The 16,577-nt window shown below is 37.8% G+C and overlaps 1 pseudogene; it reads right to left on the reverse strand.

The window, feature by feature from the left end:
• Nucleotides 1-548: 548 nt before the first annotated feature.
• Nucleotides 549-16,577, reverse strand: part of LOC107663236 (uncharacterized) — a 19,354-nt pseudogene continuing 3,325 nt past the window's right edge.

Here is a 16,577-nt window from a genome sequence, read left to right on the forward strand (position 1 = left end):
TGTTACATCACTTCTGCATGTATTGCATTAAAAAACAAAAATCAAAACTTAGCCGATGCAGCCATATATAGCCCATTGGAGATACATGTAAAAACAGATAGATTCTGAAATAGCTGCTATCTCTTGAATGTACTAGAGCTCAAATTATTCAGCCTAATTAAATTTGATTACGCTAATTTTATGAAGAAATATCTACACTGTTAATGCTGTCTCTCTGCATGGTGCTGCTTTTACAAAGATTCTCTAAATGGTCTGATAAAGTCCTATTTAGCAATTTTTAGTGTTGACATTTTAGTCATTTCAAATCAATAATTTTGAAACAGAAAAAACACACACACACACACACACACACACACACACACACACGAAAGTTGGAAAGGCAAAAAAATATTTGTTTATCCTTCAAAAAACGAATGTAAACATAGAGCCACAAGGCCAAAGGTATAATAAACATTACAGACAGAAAATGTACTGTTTTTTTATGCATTTAGCATAACAAATAAAACGTAAAGTTACAAACACAGGTACAATGAACACCTCTACATAAATTATATGCACAAAACACAAAACCATGATTGGTCTTTTGATGGGACCACTATGTTAAGGCAATTTACATGAAACCACCTCTGGCACAATTCACACTGAATCTGAGAACAAAAAGGACACACGTTGTTAGATTTGTTCTTTTTTAAATTCACTTCCTATTTTGTCACTAGTGAAATCATGACTAATTGATTACCCAAATCTCGTCCTTTTTTGGTTCAGGTTTTTGCCCACAGACGGAACAATATTCTTCCCTTGAGACTGCAATTATTAAAATGAAGATAGGGATATGCTTTTAATAAATGGTCTGTCAAACAAATACAACAAAGGACATAAAAAAGCTAAAATACCTGATGCTAGTAAAATGTATTTTGCCATATTTCTCCTGCAGTTCCACATCTAGTACTTGCTGGGATCTATGTCAATGCTTTCCGGAATTTTTGGAAAGTCTTCCACAACCTGCCTGGCCATCTACACAAAAAGCATCAAATCTTAATATTAGAAACACAGTCTGATGTGGAAAAAGCTGAAAACAAAGCTTAAGTATACAACAATTTTTATTACCTGCATCACAAACACACCACAGCTGTAACCATTGTCCTGAAATGTATGGTCTATTGTGCCAGGCTGCCATTTGGTGTCTACCCAGTCTTCTCTTCCATGCCGATTTCTCCTCATTTTGAAGAATTCCCTGTTGTTGCACAAAAACAATGCACTGTGATTTTGGTGTTCTTCTGCAAAGTCCCAAATACACCAACAACAGAGTGTTTTGACAGAGCAGAAAAGTTACAGGTTGTTTGAAAAGAAAGCTAATGTACCCACATTTTTTACAGGCCCGTGTGGCAGCCTCCTTTTCATTATTTCCACATTGAGGGTCAAGCACAAAAATGTGTTTTGATACAGCATGGACATACTAAAAAGACAAAAGAATACATAAAATGTGCAGAAACATTAATATTGGAATGTCTTCATGTGTAATACGTATTTTAAACAAGATATTTATTTTCTACTTACCACAAACCTCCAGTGTACATTGTTGACATTCACAGCAGCGATTACACCATCATATTGCTCAAAGTTGACCTGTATGACATTCAAAAATACAATCAATGATGTATGTATGACCTAAATACTCAGAAACATAATTAAAGTTTCACTCACTTTTCTTAATCCTTGTTGGGCCAACTGCTCTCTTGTGCCGTTTAAAATTACACCTGTCGTGTAATGACTCAGTTGGTAGAGTTTAGCAGATGCACCCTTTGCATTAAGAATTGCTCTTAGATAGCATTCAATAGTCTGAAAATGCACACATACACATCGTAATTTAACAACTCAATTCAGTTTGTAAATTGAACATACATTTACACTGTGTATTTGCCAAATGGTGCACTATTTGGCATTCATACTTTATTCCCGATAGACATACCTCTCCAAATAACCAGTCATGGGGCCTCAATGTTTGGAATGCACTATGATGCAAGATGTAATGTCTGATTACTTTTCTTAGGGAATTATTATTATTAATTCATTCAGGTTTTGAAAGGACTCGAATCTGAAAATTCGAAGTCCACCTGATTAGAACTGATTTCAAATTTGAATAGTTTACACCTTATCAAAGGATGCGTCCCTTTTTTGGAATGCAGGGGGAAAAGGGGAGGTGTCCTGAGGTCATGCCCATGTCACGAGTGTATGTCTGCCATTCTTCTCGCTCGGACATGGAACTATAAAATTGTCTCTTTTGTTGACGGGATTATCAATTTATGTGTTAAACGGTCATGGGGTCCGGGCAAGTCTGTCGCTGGAACATTTCCAGATACCGTGTTCTTTGTTCTGTTGTTTATTAGCTGGTTTATTTATGCTGAAGCCGGTCAATGTTACACTGCACATCTGGTCCCTGAAAGCCCGTAAAACAAAGATAGTTTGTATCCTAGTTTGAGTTAGGGTTTAAGCAGTTCAGATCCCCCTAAGGGATAAGGACCAGGCCTTGACCAGAAGCAGGTCCAGACAATTAGGTGCCCTGTTGATCATTGATCTTCTTTACGACCGCAGATAGCTGGGGAGGAGAGTCTCTAATTTTTCCGGTGGAATGCGGAGATTCAATCGTTCATTTGTGCGATATTCGCAGAGGCCTTACAAAGAGGTACTCTTGTTTGTGATCAGGGGACCTCAGAATGGCAACAACCAGATCTGTGGAGGGTTTTGTCCATAGCATTTCAACCTACAATAACATCCGCCTTATGAATAACTTTCCCTCAACTTCATTGATTAAATGTAGTACACAGTTTTAAATGTTTACATTAATGACAGTATTACCTCATCTTCTACAGATAGTATCTCTGCAGCTAGATAATGCTGGTCCAGGTTTGAACCTGTTGCCTGGCTCTTTGCCAGGTCCTTTCTACACTTCTGGGTCCTTTGTTTTTTTTGTGGAACTGGTATGTTGTGTGGTGCTGAAAAGTATTTGGATTTTTTCCCCTGATAATTGTTTTCCTTCTTTTCATCCATGTTTCCTGGGAATGACTGATGTCCATTGGTGGCCGAGGCTTTAGCAACAGATCTTCGGAGAGCTTGTGCTCAATGATGTGTTCGGTGTATCTTGTTTGCAGGGAGCAATGAATTTTTCTGATGAAAGTTCCTGGTCTGAGCTTTTTCTTCGATTTCATGATGGTATGTTTTACAATTCCAAACCACTTTTCCACATGGCAATTAGTGTCTCTTGTTTTGTGTGATTTTGTTTTTATGTCCTTCTGATCATGTGATGCACATTCTAGATGTCTTAACAGCAAATCACTCCACATAGGAAAAATTGCAAGATAGTGGTCAAAGAGCATGTCGATGATACCTGGACAAAATTATGGATTGTTGTCCTTAGAGAAAGATGTCTCACTTGCTGCGTGTTCCTTGGCTTCTTCAAAGATCTGTCTGAAATACGGTATGAATGGTGAGCTACCCACAAGTGTAGTAGCATTGTTTCTGTCTTCACAGCCCCATTTTTCCCTGTCTCCAATTTCCATTGTTTCATCGAGCTTGCCTTCTTGGGGTTTAACAATTACACTTTCAAGAATTTGCAGGCTTGCCTTGAGATTTCACTGCTTTTTGGAGTTGTCAGGACAGAACACAGTGCACTAAAGATATGTCTTGTTTCAGCTAGTGAACAGGCATTCTGCAGTCTTGCAAAGGCAAATGTGACAAAGTCTCTCAGGCCTTGGTCGTCAGTTTGCTTTGATATTGTCTGTCTGACTGCTCTGAGGATGTGAGCAGAACATATGTGCAGCACAGTGTAAGGCTTCATGTCATCCTGAGTTTTTTTGCCTGTGCAAATATCAAAAGCTCTTTCTAGGTAGGATGTGATGTGCTCCCTGTTGAAAGCTAGCAGAACACTTTGCATGAGAGCCTAGCTATAGTCCGTCTCAACCTGGTGTATGTGCATTTGTGTGTATTTGGACAAATGCAATGTAAATGGCATGAGCCAATATGTGATTGGAGGTACCGAATGCTCATTTTATAACATTTCACAGATTGGTAAAGGGGGAGCATCCCGACCCCTTCCTGGAAGAGTGAGTGAGTAGTATAGGATTCGCTTTGGCTGATCTGCAATTTTTGAGACCACTCCTCCAGTGGCATCTAGATAAAGGGACACAGGAAGCCTACTGCGTAAATGGTCGACAAGAATACTGATTCCAAGCTCAGTGTACATATGAACACCAAAGGGGGGGTCCATGCTAAAATGCTGTATGTATCCTGGTAGTTTAAAAAATCTAGTGTCACATCCTCTTAGTATGCCTTGCATGAGATGTATTTCCATTAACACATCAGTGTGGAGTAGTTTGTTCTTCCTAATTTCTGAGCAGATTACCTTCAGCACATTCCTGTTGAGGCAGCTGGACATATTTCCACACAAAAGTTCTTCTTTGGGTGTGGTTTTGAGTTTTGTGTAGAAATAATGACTACCCAGGTGAAAAAGACGTAGTATTAAATGTATTAAAAATATACTTGAAATTCAAGTAGTATGTTTATAATACATTTGTATTCCCAACATGCTTATTTGAAGTGCAATAAAAATATATTGAATTGCATTTTAATATATTTCTAAAAAGTATACTAGAAATACTTTTGTATTAAATATATGCTTAGTTATACTTCTAAGAAATATGCTAAACAGAAGCATACTTTTAAGGAATATGCTAAACACAAGCACACTATTAGTATATTTCTAAAAAGTATAGTAGAAATACTATGTTAATAAATATATTTTTAGTTACACTTTTAAGGAATATGCTAAACACAAGCATACTTTTAGTGACTTTTTAGTGTATTTACAGAAAACACTTATGTTACCCTTACTTAAAGTATATTTTATGTCTACTTTGTGTAAGAACATAACAAAATGATTACACTTTTAGTGGGTTTTTAATGTACTTTATATTGCAGTAGGCCTACACATGGTTATATTTTAAATATATATGTATTTATAATTTTAATATTTGGAAAAGTACAATATTTTGAAAAACATTTTTAACATTTACAATGTACAAACGTTTGTCAACTATTATTATACTGTTGTCAGCACTGGGATGCTCTGGATCTGTGCCATGTGCCAAACACCATCTAAGCTGCCAGGGCATCATCGTCATCCTCCTATCAGAAAAAGCACAATTTAAATATATTTATTTTTCACCTGGGTAGGTCCACGTGTAATTGCTCTAGCAAGTGCTCCTCTTTTGAGGTTTGTTGCTGGCCTAAACCTTTTCTCACACACTTTGTGTTTTATTTGTCCATGTTGACTGACCAGCATCTTTACCATTTTGCACATTCTTTCAGGCTTGGTTTTCAGTTTGAATTTGTATTTTGCCTGGCATGATGGGAATGTGCAAATTGCCACAATGTTTAAATATGGACATTTTGTTTTCCTGCTGTGGGCAGCTTTTATGTTCTGATATTTAAGATAGAGTGCAACAGGGATTTTCGTTTTTAAATGCATTATAGAGATAGTGGGTCCAGGGTGGCCTTAATTTAGTGGAACCTTTCGAATGTCTTATTTTGTTCCATTCCTTTCTATTAAGAGTGATGGTAAACTGTTTACACACCTATTGTGCTGTCCTGTAAATATTTGGACCAGCATCTCCCAATGGTGCATTCTCACTTGTTTCAGTTCCTTCCAGGTTCACTCTGGTATCCTCTGGGGCAATGTTATTTAGACCACTATCCTCAGTTGCACTCTCACTTTCCAGGTCTGCTGTGTCCTCCTGTGAATCCATGTTATTTTGGACAATATCTGCCTCGGTGTCCTCTTTCCAACTCATTACCATGTCTATGGTAGATCAGATTGAACAGTAAGTGTATATTCATGAATATTTTGATATGAAAATTTGATATTTATGGTCAGCACTTGTTTTAATTAAATCTGAACAATATAAGAATAAATAAATGCTGGAACACTGTGTTCCACTAGTTCTCTTTGTCCATGATTAATACATGATGCTATTATTTACAAGAAAGCTAAAAATGTATTTCATTTAGAAACAGTCTGTTAACATTTGTTTATAGTTAGACCGAATACTATTTGGTTTGATAGTATGATTCTTAAAGCAATTAATTAATAATTGTTTAACAATAAGTTGGGCCACAGCTAAAGTGTTGTGGGTCCACTATATACAATTGCTCTTGGATGACATAATTATACAGGCAGACAAAATAATTTACCTTCATTTGTCATAATGTCTCCTGGCTCCAGTGTTGTTTGCTCACTTGGATTGTTCATGGCTAGTTGGTCCCTAACACCATTTCTGTTTTTGGTCCATATGACCCATAACCAGTGCCAATTCTTTCTTGTGTGCTCACCAAATAAAGCAATGGATACATCTGACCATATGTCAGATGAATATCCCTGGTCCCTGTTTAAAATATCAGCTTTCAAAAACTGAAACACAACGGCTTCCTTTCCTCCTGCTTCTGCCCATACATCTGTCCTTTTTACTACTTGTCCTTTTTTATGGCTACCCATGAGTTGATGGGTTTTGACCTTAGTCTTCTTACTCTTTTGATTTGCTCTAAAGAACCCACAGTATTGCACCTTTTAAAAATTCGACTTATCTAACACCTGCTGTGTGTGTGTGTGTGTCAGATGACCTCTCCGTCCTTTTACCTCGGGGCACCAGCTAAGGAATAGCACCTTAACAATATCAAATGATCCAAATGGATCATACAATAAGAAAAAGTATGTGCATTGGAGGAAGGAAATCAGATGGTTTATCTAAAGGGTTTTGAGATTTGGCTTGTGATTACCAACACAAGAAAGACGCAGTTGTAACAAAACAAAAAAAGAAATTAAAAACTAAACATGCAATGAAAAAATAAACATGCCATGGTTAAAAAAGTACTAACCAATGTTAATGACAAATGTAAATGACAAACACTACTAAGGAATAGCAATTATATTTTAGGGGTGTGAAAAGTTGAAGAATGTGAAAAGTTTGATCTCCTTTGGTCTAGCCATTGTTACCGCATGGCCAGCAAAATTGTATGCTGCATCTGTAGGTCAAAGGAATTTATGGTCATCTTAGCCTAGGCCTTAGAATGAAAGTAAAAGGAGGGTTTTGGTAAAAAGGTTAATCTTTTGGACCAATAAAAATTCCCTCTCCTGGGTGCTGGGATCGCCTTTTTTGGCCTAGCAAGATGTCTGGTAGTTGTCTTAGCCTCCTTATCTGATATCACTGGACGTTTGTTTGTGTTAGTCCATTGGCATCCAATCAAATTGTAGCAAACCATCCTCCACTATAGCAGTTAAAGAAGGCCCATTTCATAAACTGGGCCCCCTGGAAAGTCATCTGTCAAGTCATGCCGATTTGCATCTAAAAACCTCAGTGACATGTTGGCCAAAAATGCCGTTCAGCTGATTAATCACATTATCAAGGCTTGCTTAAAAGCTGTGAAAATGTAAGTCTTTCCATTATGGTACGTAGGCTATACTGAGTTTGTTTTAGTGCTACTATACTATAAAAAGCAATGCACTTAGCTTCTTATCAAATTGGAAAATGTAAAAAACATGTTTTTCAATAACATGAACAATTCAGAACCATGGACAGTGACAGTTCTGCAAGACTGTAAATATTGATCAGTGAATATGGATTATGATATTGAGTGAGTTTAATGTTAGATGAATACTGAAAACAGCATATAATAATATATTTATGGTAATTCAACACCTTGTCAACAATGTTGCATACCTCATTATAAGGATCACAGCTCTGTATCACACAAAATGACAAAAACAGAGATGAAAAGACAAGAAAACCTGGACTGTAGTTTGTTTTGTAAACTATTTATAAGGATTTCCAACTTGTTTTAGAGCAGTCGGTCACTCCTTTCGAAAACTATTGAAGTGGATAATGTGTGATTGAGAAAAACATAAAAGGAAAATATATGTACACTGAAGAGTATGCTCTATAAGGTCAAATAAACAATTTTCCAACTCGTTCTGGAGCACTACGACCCTTTTTTCTAAAGCTATTGAAGTGGACCATGTGTCAATGGAGAAACCCATACAAAATGTCATTAATAGGTATGAAGCATATAAAGCAAACACTTGTACAATAAAGAATTGTAGCTTGGTCTTTGAGACTAAATAAAGAATTTACAATCTTCCTTGGATGACTTGATCTGTTTTTTCCAGACCTATTGAACTGTGTAGTCAGTACTGGGTAAGTCAGTGTCTTCCTTCAAAAGATATTGAACTGGAAGGTGTCTCAATGAAGAAACCCAAAGAAAACAGCGATGATAGAAATTGAACATCTAGAGTAAATTATAGCACATTAAAGACTTGTAGTATGTTCTTTAGGGTCAAATAAATATTTAGCAACTTGTTTTGGAGCGGTGTGGCCCTCTTTTCAAAAGTTATTGAACTGGATGCTGTGCCATTGAAGAACCCCATAGAATACAGTGATGATAGAAATTGAACATCTAGAGTAAATAATAGCACATTAACGACTTGTAGTATGCTCTTTATGGTCAAATAAATATTTTACAACTTGCACTGTAGCACTGGGTCCTTCCTTTCAAAAGCTATTGAACTGGATGATGCGTCATTGAAGAAACCTATAAAACACAGTGATGGTACAAATTGAATATATATGTGAGGCGCAAATTATTTATAAACCATCTTGAAGAATGTTTCCACTTGTTTTTGAAAGTGTTCACCCAAAATAAACATCCTGTTTGCTGTCATGCTTTCTGAGTACTTTTCAATAATCTGACAGAATTAGTACCATGGACAGTGATATTTTTGCAGGACTGTAAACATCAATGAATGCACATAAATTGTGATATTGTGAGAGTTTAATATTAAATGAAGATGTCATACAACAGGGACACATAAAAGTTTAGCCATTCTTTTCATTGAACACCTGTAGAACACTGTTACACTGTTACGTCTTTATCACACTTAAAACCAGAGAAACAGAGGTGAATAAAACAGCAAGACATGCGCTGCAGTATGTTCTGTAGGGTCCAAACAAGATGTTCCAACTTGCTTTGGAGCAGTCGACCCATGCTTTCAAAACCTACTGAAATACTGTATATCATATATCATTGTTAAAACCAACACACCAACACAGTTCTTGTTAATTTTGAAGCAAATAAAGAAATAAAACAGTTGTAAAATGAAGCCATTAATTATGAGATTCCAGGTGATTTTCCACTTGTCTGGATTGTTACCAAATTACAATTCATGTACGGTCATTCTTTTTTCATTTCCTAAACATTATTTCAAACACAATTATTATAATCCAATTTTTATTGTTGCTAAAGAAAAATCTATAGCATTAGAAGACATAATGTGAGTGGTATTTGCTGGTACATCTGTAGTTGGCTAAAATGTAGCTGTCTGTTTGCACACAATGAAAAAAAATTACAACTTTTTAGACGGTCCCTATCTTGTTTGCCACACTAGGTTGGACATTCAGTGGACGTTCGCCAGTAAGTATGCCATTTAAACAATACTTGTCCATTTTGATCGATTGTAAAAATGTAGTAGGTTGAGAATCATGTCGCTGAATAGAATTAAATTAGAAAGTTATTGAACGCGGAAGTCCGAATGTGTGAATATAAAACCAACTTTACTGCAGTGTGTCAAACTCACTGTCGGAGAGGAAAGAGAGACGCAGCTTGTATCTGTGTATATTCGGTAGATACTGTGGAAAATGAGTAATGGAACCGTGTCAGATATTTCAGTATCGGTATCAAAATATAGATATTTATGATAACACTACCGTGTAGTTTATTTTTCCAAACGTTGAGTTCATAAATTACGCTGAGCTCCCTCCCTGTCTGATCAGCTCTTCAAAACGTGCTGCAGCGGCGGCTTTTCCTGGTTCAGATAGCAGGGCTTTTATTGGTCCCTTCACGATCGGATGTCTTTATCTTATTTTTATTGGCTACTGAAGTGCCGTCAAAGGTTTGAATATCAATTCAAATTGTGGGCGTACTCAGTAACGAACTATGATTTAAAAGTATAACGAAGTAGATTATTTTCCTTAATTTGTACTTAAGTACGAGTAAAAGTACAGCTTTAAAAATATACTCAAAAAAGTAAAAGTACCCGAAAAAACTACTTAATTACAGTAACGCGAGTAGTTGTAATTCGATACCTCCACCACTGTTCATAGTTTATATTATCATTATTATTGATGTTTTATTGGGGTTTGTATCATTATTTGTGTGTTACAGAGTTTTCCTTTCAGGGGCCTCTGTTTTAGGGGGGGGGGGGGGTTACGGCCCAAGGGGTTTTGTTTTTCGATCAGATGTGGATCTATTCTGAATGGTTGATAACTTTTGACAAATGGTTGACAAGGTTTAATCCAGGAGCAAAGAGAAATAATTTCTACTTTAAAAGCACGGAGACATCGCGATTGCACACAATCTGCGCACAAGCAAAATCGGAGTGAGAGGACAGGCAGTTCATTTGTATAAGTTAGGCCTATTTGAGAGCTCGCATCCAGTTTTCTGCGATTACATGACTGTGTTCTCATGTTACAATAAAGCACTCGCCACATTTGCGTGGGAATTATTAAAGTTATGCGGTACACCTGCAATCCCACACGGATATTCAGACTCTGTAATCGACAGGAGGCGGATGCGTGTCAAACTCACTGTTGGAGAGGAAAGAGCTTGTGTCGGTGTATATTCGGTAGATACTGTGGAAAATGAGTAATGGAACCGTGTCAGATATTTCAGTATCGGTATCAAAATATAGATATTTATGATAACACTACCGTGTAGTTTATTTTTCCAAACGTTGAGTTCATAAATTACGCTGAGCTCCCTCCCTGTCTGATCAGCTCTTCAAAACGTGCTGCAGCGGCGGCTTTTCCTGGTTCAGATAGCAGGGCTTTTATTGGTCCCTTCACGATCGGATGTCTTTATCTTATTTTTATTGGCTACTGAAGTGCCGTCAAAGGTTTGAATATCAATTCAAATTGTGGGCGTACTCAGTAACGAACTATGATTTAAAAGTATAACGAAGTAGATTATTTTCCTTAATTTGTACTTAAGTACGAGTAAAAGTACAGCTTTAAAAATATACTCAAAAAAGTAAAAGTACCCGAAAAAACTACTTAATTACAGTAACGCGAGTAGTTGTAATTCGATACCTCCACCACTGTTCATAGTTTATATTATCATTATTATTGATGTTTTATTGGGGTTTGTATCATTATTTGTGTGTTACAGAGTTTTCCTTTCAGGGGCCTCTGTTTTAGGGGGGGGGGGGTGTTACGGCCCAAGGTGTTTTGTATTTATCCACTAGGTGGAGTTGTTCCGTGATCTGGCCTCCTCCAGAGCGTGAGTCTGGAACAGGTGTGGTGTGTTACCTGTAATTGCGTTTGGGATAAAACCTAAGGACTTGGACTGCGTGCGTTCATCCTTTCCTCTTCAGCCCTGGATTGTTTTTTTTTCTTTATATCTTTACTTTTATTTTTGTATTATTATTTGATTAATTCCAAATTAAAAGTTACGTAAACTTTATTCTTATGTTTGGCCTCCCTTTTTGGTAGTGTTGCTTCACTTAGAGCAGTGGTTCTCAAACCGGTCCTGAGTACCCCCAGCCCTGCACATTTTGTATGTCTCCCTCATCTATCAGCTCATTAGTGGAGACTGCAAGACCTGAAGTGAGATATAGGGAGACATACAAAATGTGCAGTGCTGGGGTTACTTCATGGAGAGGTTTAAGATCCACTGACTTAGGGTTCTTTCACACTTGGTTCGATTGCTTGGTCCGAACCCGAGTTCGATTGCTCCCCCCTCCCCCTGCCCCCGCTGGACTGTGTTCACATTATATTATTTGGGTCCGAACCGCAGTTCGTTTGCGTCAGCAAGCCAGCAGCTGTTTACCCCGTTGCTTAGTAACGATGGCATAGGAGAAGACGGCAAAATGCGTAGCAAGGCTCTCTTCAATTTTATATTTATGTTTTTGAACCGTTGGTTTTGTTTCCAAAGCTTCAGTACATAACGGCACTTACGTCTGCCTTACGAATGTACTGCAAATGCTCTAAAGTACTCTGAAGGTGAACAGAAATGAGATATACAGCTCTCTGCTTGCAGCGCGTCAGTCACGCTCATCAAGAAAGTGAGTGAAACACACACAAACACACATTTTTATCAAATAATACGTCATTAATAGCGGTTCACTTCCACGATTTGGTACGATTGCGTTCACATCAGCACCGAACTGTACCGGAGTTCACTTGAACCGTACCCCAGACCACCCTTTTTGAGCGGACTCGGGTACAGTTTGCGGGTGCACACCCGAGTTCGGAAGACAGCGTTCACATCATCCAAACGTACCGAACTCTGACGTCAATCGAACCCGGGTGCGCACCAAAAGTGCTAGTGTGAAAGCACCCTTAGAGCCAAGTGGTTGTAACCATAGACTGTATAAAAACATGGACGTAGTGTCCGTGACGTCACCCGTAGATTTCTGGATAGCGTTTTTGAAGCTCAAAAGTGGGCGGAGGCGGATAATCGAAAATGGGCAAAGAGGCGGTAGCAGGTTGGTGAAGCCACGCCCACCTTGCTCGACGGTGGTGACAGCAGCGGCAATCCACCTGTCACTCAAGTGGCCACGCACTTAATTATGCAGAACTTTAAGGCTTAATATAATTTAAACGGATGAGTTATAAAAAAATTCTCCCCCCTCACAGTTGTCATGAAGGGCAAAATTAACGATATAGACCAAAATAATTTGTTGAACCAGGCTGTAAACATGTTTTTTTCTGCTGTAAAGTTGGGCATTTTAACATGGGGAGTCTATGGGATTGACTCCCTTTTGCAGCCAGCCTCTAGCGGCCAGTTGATGAATTAAAGATTAAGTCACTTCCTTGTTGGCTTCACGAGAGAGAGCGGGAGGTTGCCGCTCGGTTGTAACACATAGAAAATGAATGGGAAATAGTAAAATTCAGAGCATTTTTTTAAATTGTCCAATAAATCCAACACAATGCAGATCAAACATACACATAAATGAAGGGGTAAGCCTATACAACATTCTCAATGTGGCAAACACTCACACTCATACACACATAAACAAACACACAAACCCATATACTGTACAAAGCATTGAATGAGCCTATAACACAGTGAGTTTTTTATTTTTTATTTTGTCGAATAAAAATCAGCCACTGTGCGCACACACACACACTTCAAAGTCAAATCAAAGTACTACTGCAAGATTTGTTGATGAAAATGCCAAAAAAAAAAAGTCTGTTGCTACATGCTACTTGTTAGGTTTATTGTTTATTCTTACCTGTTTGGCACCATGTGGTTCCATTTGACTTTTTTGAGTTATTGAAATTAGATGGGTTTTTTTTTGTTATAAATAAATGATTACTCTGTCTCCTACTTTGTCTTTTCCTTATAGCATGGTCAGATTAGTCTGTAAGCATATTTTGGCATCTTTGTAAAGTCTGTCTCACTCAGCACATTTTTTTTTTCTACTCTGCACTTTTAACTTGTGATAAAATCTAAAACTTAAGAGGTTAAGTTCGTTACAACAATGGTTTATAGATTTCAGCCTATATGCAGCCAGTGGGTACTATAGCCATATAGTAGCTATTGATATTTTTTATATTTTTATACCATCATGTCACCAGATGTCACCAAACTCACCAAAAATTTAGGTTTTGGCTGTCTGAACTACTGGAATGTTTTTTTTTTTTTTACTGAAGAATAAGAAATATTAAATATAAAAATAATCATATTTTACATTAAAATATGGTACTTTTAGAGTTAAATACATTTAAAAAATATCAAAAATCACAAAAAAAATTGGGACCACAGATGAGACCTTCATGCCCAAATTTGTCCACGAAGGACAAATTAAGGGCTGCTATACGAAGGATGCTTGAGGGTTAAATCCATGATGGAGCGCGAGGCACCTAAGCATCGCGCCTGCCACAACGTATTTGGCAGTGACAGGTCTAGATTATAATAATAATAATATTAATAATGAAAAGATCAGAACAAGTCGGACTACACCCAGACACATTTATAACCAACATGCATCCCATGGCAAACACCAGTGATTGAGTCAGTGAAGATTTTGCTTACCTTAAACGAGCCTATGCCTTTACTCGCAGGAGGATAGAACTACCTGTCACTTACATCAATCACCAATAGCGAACCACAACCTTCCAGTTTGCTTTAAGAGTGCATGGCTAAATCATTTAAATAATCTGAATTTTTCCATAAAAATAACGAATTGTCATGTTTTATTTTATGGTGACATTTGGATTTCATGGTGATTTAGGCCCACTCCCAATTCTATTTTATACCCCTTCCCCTACCCCCTACCCCCTACACCTTCCCCATCCTCTTGTCCCTTGAAACAGAGTGTCGGGGGGTAGGGGTGAAAATATTCCCCTAAGAAATGGGACACCACTACTATACCGTTACACGTCATCATATGTCGTCTAGCTCCTACAATACACACCTATACTGGTGTGCTGGTGTGCATTAGAGCCTTTAATTACCGTTCTATATTAATGCGCTGCTTACTGACACACACACACACATATCAGAGATCGCGCAGCTCAGCCTATATGCAGCCAGTGGGTACTATAGCCATATAGTAGCTATTGATATTTTTTATATTTTTATACCATCATGTCACCAGATGTCACCAAACTCACCAAAAATTTAGGTTTTGGCTGTCTGAACTACTGGAATGTTTTTTTTTTTTTTACTGAAGAATAAGAAATATTAAATATAAAAATAATCATATTTTACATTAAAATATGGTACTTTTAGAGTTAAATACATTTAAAAAATATCAAAAATCACAAAAAAAATTGGGACCACAGATGAGACCTTCATGCCCAAATTTGTCCACGAAGGACAAATTAAGGGCTGCTATACGAAGGATGCTTGAGGGTTAAATCCATGATGGAGCGCGAGGCACCTAAGCATCGCGCCTGCCACAACGTATTTGGCAGTGACAGGTCTAGATTATAATAATAATAATATTAATAATGAAAAGATCAGAACAAGTCGGACTACACCCAGACACATTTATAACCAACATGCATCCCATGGCAAACACCAGTGATTGAGTCAGTGAAGATTTTGCTTACCTTAAACGAGCCTATGCCTTTACTCGCAGGAGGATAGAACTACCTGTCACTTACATCAATCACCAATAGCGAACCACAACCTTCCAGTTTGCTTTAAGAGTGCATGGCTAAATCATTTAAATAATCTGAATTTTTCCATAAAAATAACGAATTGTCATGTTTTATTTTATGGTGACATTTGGATTTCATGGTGATTTAGGCCCACTCCCAATTCTATTTTATACCCCTTCCCCTACCCCCTACCCCCTACACCTTCCCCATCCTCTTGTCCCTTGAAACAGAGTGTCAAGGGGTAGGGGTGAAAATATTCCCCTAAGAAATGGGACACCACTACTATACCGTTACACATCATCATACGTCATCTAGCTCCTACAATACACACACCTTTTCTGGTGTGCTTTAGAGGCTTTAATTACCATTCTACAGTCATAGCCAAAAGTTTTAGCAGTGACATCAGTTTTGTGTTTTGTAAAGTTGGCTGCTTAAGCTGTTGTGGTGTTCATTCACATTGTTTCTAGATCATTGTGTAGAGTGATCAGATGCATTTGAATTAATTGCTAAAAGCTTCATTGGCCAAAAAATTAACTTTTCACAAAACATTCACAGAATGACCATCTAACATTAATTGACGAATCATATCAGCAGCACATGTGAAAGTGTGAATGGGTACTAGTCAGGTAAAATCACTATCAGACTAACTAGATTGTAAGAGCAGACTGATTGCTATAAAAGGAGGGAAGAAGCGCTTCCAATCATTGTGTTCTTGTTAGCAATGGTTACCTCCAAAGAAACACGTGCTGCCATCATCGCTTTGCATCAAAATGGCCACACATGCACAGAAATTGCTACAAAGAATATTGCACCTGAAAGAACCATTTACCGGATCATCAAGAATTTCAAGGAGAGAGGTCCGACTGCAGTGAAGAAGTCTTCAGGAGAAAATTTATGTCTCTGCCAAAACTTTTGGCCATGACTGTATATTAATGTGCTGCTTACTGACACACACACATACACACACACACACACACACATATCGGAGATCGTGCATCCAGGAGAAAAGAAACTTGTCAACGATGCCCCGCAACTTTTATTAATAAAATAGTTTAAATACTGAATCGCTACATTATATTTTCCAGCAACGAGAGGATGAAATCACTGTTTTTGAAGTAAACTCACTCGTTGTACAGAGAGAGATGCACAGACGTGCATACATGCAACTTTCATCTCTCTCTCTCTCTCAAATTGGCTTCTACGGAATCATGTCACCACCAGTGCAGAGCTTGCTCAGGAAAGGCAGCAGGTTGGTGTGAGATCATCTGCAGGCACAGTGAGGCCAAGACTTTTGGACAACAGCCTGGTGTCAAGAAGGGCAGCAAAGAAGCCACTTCTCTCCAAGAAAAACATCAAGGACAGACT

This window comes from Sinocyclocheilus anshuiensis, unplaced genomic scaffold (assembly GCF_001515605.1).
Source record: "Sinocyclocheilus anshuiensis isolate Anshui unplaced genomic scaffold, SAMN03320099.WGS_v1.1 scaffold2257, whole genome shotgun sequence".
Taxonomy (NCBI): domain Eukaryota; kingdom Metazoa; phylum Chordata; class Actinopteri; order Cypriniformes; family Cyprinidae; genus Sinocyclocheilus; species Sinocyclocheilus anshuiensis.